Source organism: Mustela erminea, chromosome 6 (assembly GCF_009829155.1).
Source record: "Mustela erminea isolate mMusErm1 chromosome 6, mMusErm1.Pri, whole genome shotgun sequence".
Lineage (NCBI taxonomy): Eukaryota > Metazoa > Chordata > Mammalia > Carnivora > Mustelidae > Mustela > Mustela erminea.
The window spans coordinates 78,912,298-78,919,331 of record NC_045619.1 but is presented as its reverse complement, the minus strand read 5'-3'; the positions used below and the strand labels follow the sequence as shown (position 1 = coordinate 78,919,331).

Below are 7,034 nucleotides of genomic sequence, written 5' to 3'. Positions count from 1 at the left end.
TGTATACATCAGCAATAGTAAACAACATAAAACTAAGTATTCTGTCCATTTCTAAAGAAAAGATATTCATGCAAAATCTTCAAAATGATTGACCCTTTCCCTTCCCCATATAGCCCATCACATCTACTCCTTTCTTCGCATCTACTCCTTTCTTCCCAGTGCATATTTTCACTGTTCTCTGGGCTATGGGTGTCAATCTCTTCCAACAGAAATGATTACTTCTTCAGCCTGACTAAAGATTATAGAGCCTTGCCTCCAAGCTGGGCAGAGAATTCAGACAGTGTGAGCCCCAGGGGCTCAGGTTGGGACATGACAGGCATCACTGGGGCTAGAACAGAAAATCCAATGATGAAATAATGTCAGGCACACAATTAACCATTCCCCCAGTGGACTTTTCCAGTCAAAACCACTATAGCTCTTGGGCCAAAGGGGCCGGAGGAGATGTTTATTCCCTCTCCTCATTGGGAAAAAAAAGGACAAAAGAAACAACTCAAGGACAAAGAGATGTAAAGTTCACTTTGCCCTTCTTGCCTACATTCTGAGAGGCTTAAAGAATATCTTTCCACACTGGGATGTGCTTTTTTCCCTAAATCAGTGGCCCAATTTCATGAGTTGGCTTGCAACTCTTTCCCTGCCCTCAATTTCTCAACCCCTTTCGCCTGGATTCTCCTTTGCTTTCAATCTTGAAGTCACATTCTCTAAAAAGTCACATTCTCTAAAAAGCCTTCCTGATATTCCAGAGCTAGACTAGGTACCCTACACTGTGCTCCCAAGTCCCTTCTCTCATTTTCTCAGCTGTCACCTGGAGAATGCCTGAGGATTGAGAAATGGCTGGTATGGAGCGAAGAGAGCAGAGAAAGAGCATGGGATGGATATACAGTTGCTGAGTGAATGAATAAATCACAATTCTACCTCTCCACTTTCTCCACACACACGCCCCCCCATTCTCTCATATATTCCTTATCTTTCCCAACTACCTTCCTGATAGCAAAGATAAGAGAGTTTTAGACAGGACACCTGAGTGGCTCAGTCAGTTAAGCATCACTTTTGGCTCAGGTCATGATCTCAGAGTCCTGGAACTGAACCCTGCATTAGACTCCCTGCTCAGTATGGGGTCTGCTTCTCCTCCTCCCTTTGCCCCTCCTCTTTGCTCAAGGGCACTCCCTCTCTCGCTCTCCCTCTCTCTTAAATAAATAAAATCTTTTTTAAAAGAGAGAGAGAGATAAAGAAAGAATTGTACAGGGGGAAAAAAAAAAAAAACACTATATTTGGCTTCCGGAGGCTTGGAAGTCCTAACTAACTCAGTGATTGTATTATCTGTGATGGCTTGGACTCAGTTTCCCCCTCAGCATCTTTCAGAATTGTTGTGAAGATAAAAACATAACACACTAGAAAACAGCCTGTAAACTTTAAATTGTCATTCAAATGTAAAATACTGTTTGAAGCCTTATTTTCTCATACTCACCAGTTGAATATAACAGCAGGTATCATTAGATAAAAGTTATCTCTAAAATCTTTGGTAGCTACAACACTCATCTTACTGAATGTATTGGTCAAAAACATAGGAACATATGGAAGAGAACATGAGTTGGTGCCACAAATATCTGGATACCTGAAATCCAATTCAGGAATCAAGAAGGTGGCTCAGCTCCATTGGGCCCAAGGCCATGTTTCTTGGCCCTATCTATACTGAAAGTCTTCTGGATTCTAAACCGGCCTTTTAGTCAGGCTTATCTCATAATTGTTCCCCACATAAACACCTTGCCTTCTCTGGTCCACACTTATTGCTCTGTGGCCCACCACATAGATTGCCCTTCGCCTCACCTTTATTGACATCATTAATCCCCAGTACACATATTCTTTTGTAATAAGCTTCTTCCACTAAGTCACACATGAAGCCCATTCATTGTGGAGAGTCTATTCATATATTCATTCAGTCATTCCATAAGCATTTACTAGCCTCCTACTGTGTGCAAAGCACTGCTCTGGATGTGATGAGGAATACCAAAATGAATGAGACCTGCTCCTTCCTCAGAGGAGCTTATTCCCAAGCAGGGAAGACACAGACTAAATGAACTGTTATTTGATGTTGGGGGAAGAAAGAAGGAGAAAAGCAATCAGTCAATGCATTATGGCAGCATGAGGGAAGGAGTGATAGTTTATAATCAAGGCAACCCAGGGAAGGCTTCACAGACCAAATTTATTTGAGCTAGGCCTCAAGCGAAGAAGAAGGAGGAGGAGGAGGAGGGGGAGGAGGAAGAGGGGAAGGAGGAGGAGGGGAAGGAGGAGGAGGGGAAGGAAAAGGAGGGGGAGAAAGAGGAGGAGGAGGAGGGGGAGGAAGAGGAAGTGGAGGAGGAGGAGAAGGAGAAGAAGGGGGGAGGAAGTACGGGAGAGGAGAGGAGGGGGAACAGAGAGGGGAGGGGAGGGGTGAGGAAGGGAGGGAAGGAGGAGGAAGGGGAGGGATGGAAGGGGAGGGAAGAAGAGGAGAAGGAGGAGGGGAGGAGAAGGAAGGGGAGAGGGGGAATGGAAGGGGAAAGGGGAGGAGGAGAAGGAGAAGAAGGGGGAGGAGGAAGAGAATAGGAAGGAGAAGGAGAAGAAGAGGAGAAGCAAACAGAGATTAAGTTATTCTGGGAAAAGGGAAAATATGAATTGAAGAACAGAGCCAATTTGGAAAACTATAAGTGGTTTGTATAAGGCAGGTAGAGAGACGTAGTAGGACTTTAACCCAGAAAAGTTAAATTGAAGTCAAATCAAAGTATCTTATGGCCATGAGATATATAGGTTGTTTTATTCAGATGAGGTAAACGTAGCCCTAAAGTAAACTGAAGGGTTAGTAAATGAACATCCAATAAGTATATATGGAGCAACTTTAGTTGGGACTGTGCCAGGGGCTGGAAATAGAGCAGGAAACATGGAAGAGACGCTACCCTTAAAGAGGCTGAGTGACTGATAAACAGTTAATTCCTAGACAGTGCGGAGGTGGAGATACAGAGTGCTGGGAAATACATAATGGGGCAGGAGAGGTATGGTCCAGATATTAGGTCTCATGAGAGAAGAGTTGATGTGTCTTGTTCACCCTCTCTCACTGGTGATAAGAAAGGGTCTGCCTCATAGTAGATATATGGTAAATATGTTGACTGATATATAGCGTGAATATGAAGTTCCACCTAATCTCAACTCATAAGAATAAATACAGATAACCTGCTGAGGTATTGCAAGAAGGTAGCTTATCTAAAACTTTTGGAAATACAGATTAAGAGTTATTTTTTCATCCCAAGTTCTTTTATTTTCTACTTATCCACACGAATTTACCCTTGTAGTTTGCTAAACCTCTACTGCTGCCAGTGGGTCCTCCCATGGACTTGATACAAAGTAGGTACTCCATAAAAATATATTAGATGAATGTTTGGTAGGTAGATTAATGAATGGATAGATGATGGACTGAGTGAATTATTCATATACAAGAAGCTAGATACATTGAAGAACCTCTACATAATGCTACCTCATTACACGCACTTTTCTGGTCCATTGAGATGACTTGGGAAAAGTCAACAAAATTTAAACACTATTTTAAAAAAGATATGTAAATGTTAATGATGTAGACTCTTATTCAACAATTACTGCTCTCATCAAGAGAGAGGAGCAAAAATGCAAATTCTATAACTAAAATACAACCCAATATATCATAAAGGAAGACAGTTAAATAATTTAAGCACCATTAGGGAAGAATACCCTACTAAAAATTGACAACGGAAACCATGTGAGGAATATTTTTCTTTAAATATATGCCTTTTTATTAAAAACATCCACATATTCTCAGATATGTCTTATCCATAGTCTTATCCTCACAGCTCAGCATTTCAAATGAGAAACTTAACTGTTATCAGTATAAAGCATCTGCTTTCCACATATGCCAATTTTTTCAGAAGTTCTTCAAATATCCTATTTTAATGATATCTGAGCTTGCCACATGTTCAGGACTTAGAAAGGCCAGCAGTCAATGAATTTGCATGACATTCAATTAGACCTCTAAAATGTCCTGGACTTCAATGATAATAATTATATTCATAATAATATATGCCATGTATTGACCTCTATGATATCTTACTCTAAGCTAACCACACAACAAACATTAGTTCTAATAGTCTCAATTTGTTGTACAGTCAGAGCTGGCACTAAAAATACTTCCACTAACCATGGCCCAAATATACCAAAAATCAAGGTACAAGTTGGGTATAATCTGGAGAGCATTATAGACTATTTCATAGGTCTCCTAATCTGCATTTGCTTTAATCCAGAAATTACAAAAATTTTAGGGCCTTAACCTAAAAAAATTATTAAGGATAAATTCAAAGTTTTCCTAAAAGGAAATTTTTTTTCTGGAGTTTCTATAGTAGCAAAATATCGAAAACAATTTTAAATGTCCAACTACAGCCATGGGAAATTATGTCATGTAAAAAAAAGAGTTATGGGTGTTAATATCATAGTCGTGGTTTACGGTTAAGTAGGAAAAGTGTGTTCTAAAATTTTAGGTCAAGTGGTACAAATGTGTGCATGCATGTATGTGTGCACAAGGACAAAAGGGACCTATAAGGACATACTCCAGGGTGTTAAACAGTGGCTCTTCTAGGTGGTAGCACTGTGAAGGATTCTAGTTCTTTCTGTTCACTTACCTGCATTTTCCATTTCATTTTTTCACATCAATCAACTTTTACAACAGCTGATTTTGCAACTTTAAAAATGCTACTTTAATTTTTTATTTAAGTGTAGTTTTACTTTTTAAGAAATTTGCTCACACCTCAAAAAGATTAGTCTACAATTTAGGTTTGCTGTCAGAGGTGGTGGGATGCTGTAGCCATCTTGTCTTAAGAAAGACACCCCTGGCTTATCACCTCAACATTTCATATCCCTATAAATTCATAATGTGAACTATTTTAAAAGTTCGAAATATTCATATCTTGAAAAATTACAATACATCCTTTCCATTCCTCCCATTTTTTTTGATCCATTTTTTCTTGATTTGATGAGATTGGGTTAACTGAACTCTGAAATCTACCAATGCTCCAAAGTTTCACATACACACACCTCCCCACAAAAGCACGTGTGATTTTTCTATTTATTATTTAATAAAGTCATTTCTAACTAAAATTTTAACTCAATTTACAATATTTATCAGTTACCAAAGTGATATTTTGCCACCTAAAACAAAAGTAAATCTAAAAGTTAAGTTGTACATTTTTTTTTTTTTAGGCTCCACTCAAGAAAGAGTGCACGGAACACCTTTGCATTTTTCTTTTTTTAAGTACATAACAAAGACCCAGTTTACCAGCTTTATTTTTTTTTAATATTTTACTTACTTATTTGATAGAGAAAGCATGAGCAGGGGGAGGAGAAAGGGGAAAAGGAGAAGCAGGCTTCTGACTGAGCAGTAGGCCACGGCCACAGTGGGACTTAATCACCAAGACCCCTGGATCATGATCTTAACTGAAGGAAGATACTTAACCTACTAAGCTACCCAGGCACCCCTAGCTTTACTTTTTTAAACCTAAACTTAACATTACATATTTAAATAATCATAAAAATTTACTAAGATGCCAGTATTCGTGCACAACTAGAAAACATCCTCCATTTACATCAAATGAGAAACATATTACCATTAATGCATTAATAGCTCTCAATATTAAGTACTAGAAATAACTGAAATTATTGTGGGGGAAGATTCATCGTGACACTGCTTGGCTCATGTTTCAGACACAATGGAAAAGCAGGTCCACACTGATGTTAGCATACAAGAGTCAGGTCACTATGGAAAAGGTTTAATAAAAAAGCAAAGTGCATACAGAGATATACAACAATTCTAAAGACAAAAAATTAGCTCTATTATGGGGTCCCAACCATAAACTCAAAAGTCTATATCAACTAGGCCTTTGATGAGCTGTGTATAAATAGTGCAGTTACAGTTATGCTGAAAGTTGAGTTATTTGAAATCTTCAAAAAAAATTAAATTTCTCCTGCTAATCCTCAACTGGGCTGGATAGAGTCAACATTTCTGTTACATACATGGATTTAATCATTTGTTGTCTAATCATAGCAGCTGCCCCTTACCATTTATCATAAGGACTTCAACAGTTGGCCTTCTTCAACTTCTACTGTTTCTCGACCATTCTCGACAATTCCCCTTCTAGTGATTTTTCTGCCATTAACAATTTTAGAAGAAGGTGATACAAATTTGAAATTAGGCATCCCACTACCACCAAACGTCTTGGAAGAAAATGAAGTGAGGCCCCACGGACCTGGTGAACCAAAGGAAGTAAATCCTCTATCAATGAAGAAAATTCTCCTCCAAAAGGTGGAAATCCACTGAAGGCAGAGAAAAACAACCTCTGCCTCACCTGCTTTGGCAGGGACCCATTTGCTTGACCCCAAAAAAATCCTCAAATGGGTCTTTGAGGAAGCCGAATTAAAATGGGTCCCTTCCACCAAAAAATACCCTGAAGACATGGTCTGGGTTTCGGAAAGTGAAGCCACACTCAAAGGGACTGTCAAAATGTCCTACCTCCACCTCCATTTAATCCTTCTTTGACATATTTACCATAGACGTCCTGTTTTTTAGCATCTAATAACACTTCATGCACCTCAGCTACTTGTTTGAGTTTTCTCTCCACTTCTTGTTTATTCTCAGGATGCCACTTCAGTGCTGATTTCTGATATGTCTTTTTAATACGTTCCACCGAGGCATGTCACTGCCCGCCTAGAACTTCAGAGTGATCCAGCAGGCTTAACACGCTGTGGTCGGAGTCTGAGGGCAGAGTCATGGGGGCCAGTGCTGTGGGGGGCAGGAGCCGCGGGGCAGTTGAGGAGGTGGACTAGGAACCTCGAGTGGGGGGAGGGGCAGGACCAGAGGTCGGCAGACGTGTCCCCTCAGCTTCAGCACGGGAGTGCTGGTGGCGCTGAGTGCCCCTTCTCATGCTCTTCATTCTCTCCCTTTTCCGACAAACAACCGGAAAAGTAATTTATAACTTCTCTATTCATCC

General features: G+C 39.9%; 1 pseudogene; it reads right to left on the bottom strand.

Annotated features, from left to right (window-relative positions):
- Nucleotides 1-6,111: 6,111 nt before the first annotated feature.
- LOC116593531 lies at nt 6,112-6,815 on the bottom strand (annotated as a pseudogene).
- Between the last annotated feature and the right edge of the window lie 219 nt (nt 6,816-7,034).